Below are 2,650 nucleotides of genomic sequence, written 5' to 3'. Positions count from 1 at the left end.
AACGAGATTTTATCTGCACTTCTTGCCGTCAATGGGAGGACAACACTTAGAGGAGCAGAGGGACGTAGCCTCCACACCGAACTGCGCCACTTCGTGATGCCTTGATCTGCACTGGATGTGTAGTCGCAGTGCACTGCACCACCGCTCGTGGGCTGCTCCAGCGATGGAGGAGGGGAGGTGGAAGAGGGGGGCAGAGGTCCAACTCACCGGCGGCAATACGTCGGCTGGACGCCCGGGACACCCCAATCCTCACCCAACTGCCTGGATCGGCCGGGGCGACTCCGGCAAGTAGAAGATCGGTTGGGGAGCAGACGCTCAAGGCCGCTGGTTGCGGTGCCATGGCCGACGACGAGTGAGGGCGCCGCTGGTTGAGGAAGTGATGACGCCGGTTGTGGTTTGGACAGGAGCGCGACAACGTCTCCCCACCGCTGTCGTGTCCCTGATCTTGCTTTGAGGTGTGCCCCCTTGATCTGTCGCTGGGTAAGAGGAGGGCAGTGGCCCGCCGAATCCGGCGACGCAGGGGGCAGATCCGGTGGCTGGTTGCCACGGGCTGGAAGCGGGGTGAGGGGGCGGTGCAGTGGGCGGTTGGAGAACATGGGGTCGTCGGGGAAGGATGTTCGGGGATTCGGGGATCGAGAGTAGAAGAAGGAGGTTCGGGGATTCGTGGGCCAGGCCGACGGCGATGCAGAGAACAGACAGCGCCAGCCCAGACCGGCGGCGGGGTGGGTCGACGGCCGGCCGGCAGGTTCGGTGCCGGCGAGGGAATAAGTCGGACGGGGGTGGGCGGCGCCCAGCAGATGATTGATCAGGAGGAGGGGAGGTGCGGCACCGGCGGAGGAAGAAGGTGGATCGTGGGAGGGGAGGGGAGGCGCGCCGGCTGGGAGTGGGAGGAGGCAGTGGGGCGGGGTGGGGGAATCGTGCGAGAGAGGTGGGGGTTGACCGGTAGACGGTGGATTAGGTGGGGGAGGGGTTCGGTTCGTGGGTCTTCGAAGTGCGAAAGTGTTAACAGAATAAAGCCGGTGTTATTAGAATAAAACTTTTAAGGAGTATTATATAATAGATCCACCATATATATATATATATATATATATATATATATATATATATATATATATATAGGGAAAATGCATTCTACCACTATGGGGTAACTACCCCTATCCTTACTGCCGTACGATCTCATCACGGTGTTGAGGATTGATTTTTTTAATGGGTTGCGGGTCGAGGAAAACTGATATTTTTGGAGCCTGGTTGGTTGGTTGGCCGGTCCGATTTTCTTGGTACTTCTGTTCTTTGTTTGGTCTTCGCTGTGTATACATAGTACTATAACTGATCGGAGGCAAGGTTTGTTTAGAAAAATCAGATCTGGATGTAACCTAACAATAATCCTCTTTGTCTTTCTCTCTCTTCCCCATCCATTAACAAGATTAGGATCGATGGAAATTACCAAAAGAGATCGAGGTACGCAATAATGTGACTGTTTTCCATCCATGTGTCTTGCTAATTGATTTCCCTTTTTCACGGCCAAGCAGTGGCGCACAAAAATTTCATTTTACTAATGGGCTTGACTTGATTCATCTGCTCTCTCTTTACGAGAGGAAGCTGAATCGGGATAAATCATTAGAAGTAAAAGGAGGTAACATTGCATGCACCTTTATGTGATTTCCACACACGCATCATGCTAGCTGGTTTTTAATTGTTCTTATTTTCATGCACATACATCATGCTAATCTCTTTCTGGCTTTTTTTTATGTGCATGGATCAATTTTCCCTGTTACTGCACCGCCGGCGACGCAACCTGCGACCGTGGCTACATTGTACGGGCTATCCCTACTCAGCCTCAACAAGCACCAACAACCAATATGTGACTGCTCTGACGGGCGGCGGCGGCACCGATAGTGTACGGCTTCATATGTCGATGACTGCTTGCTTTAGCGTTGCATGGATCGGAGACCTACGACTTCATCTCTGCCACGACGAACGACTGTACCTGGCCTTACGTGTGAATGGTCTCGCACAGTGGTGGCCACGATGATATACATACAACTGCACACAACCGACTAGTGACTACTCCCGGCAACAACGACGAACGGCTGCTCACAACCGATGACTGCTCCTGTGTCGAGACAACGATGACTGCTCCTGTGCTCTGATGGGTATATTAAGTTGATCATTAAGTCATAGATTTGTGTATGCACATGCATTAGCACGCATCATCATCAGACAAACAACCCATGTCCTCAAAAAAGTCTTCTAGCTAGTATATGCAGTTGCTTCAAGGTGTAGTATGTCATAGATACTTCATTTAATTTTATACTACAGTTACGTAATTTTTCAAGAGGCAATCTCACAATATACTATAGTACTTGTACCTGTACATGTGGAGAGAACATTTTGAATACGCCTTTCAATATCTTGGTATCTTCGTGTATTTTGTTCATTCAGACATACTCTTTATTTAGAGTCTATACTCTTGTCGGAGACACTCTTTTTTTTTTTTTTTTGAAATACACCAACCATATACTCCATTCTTTATAAAATACCATGTACTCCAAAGAACTTCTTTATACACCATACTACTTTTTTCTATATATATATATATTTCATACTACTTTTTCATACACTACATTCTTAAGAATACCCTCACTTGTTG

At 49.1% G+C, this 2,650-nt stretch overlaps 1 long non-coding RNA gene across 1 annotated transcript; it reads left to right on the top strand.

The window, feature by feature from the left end:
* The first annotated feature begins 1,159 nt into the window (after positions 1-1,159).
* On the top strand, positions 1,160-2,408 carry LOC123082009 (uncharacterized). Its single transcript, XR_006438903.1, has 2 exons — positions 1,160-1,633; positions 1,836-2,408. It is a non-coding gene; the product is annotated as an uncharacterized lncRNA (long non-coding RNA).
* The last annotated feature ends 242 nt before the right edge of the window (positions 2,409-2,650 follow it).

Source organism: Triticum aestivum, chromosome 4A (genome assembly GCF_018294505.1).
Source record: "Triticum aestivum cultivar Chinese Spring chromosome 4A, IWGSC CS RefSeq v2.1, whole genome shotgun sequence".
NCBI classification, from domain to species: domain Eukaryota; kingdom Viridiplantae; phylum Streptophyta; class Magnoliopsida; order Poales; family Poaceae; genus Triticum; species Triticum aestivum.
Note: the sequence above shows the minus strand (reverse complement) of the source record. Positions and strands in the feature narration are given on the sequence as shown.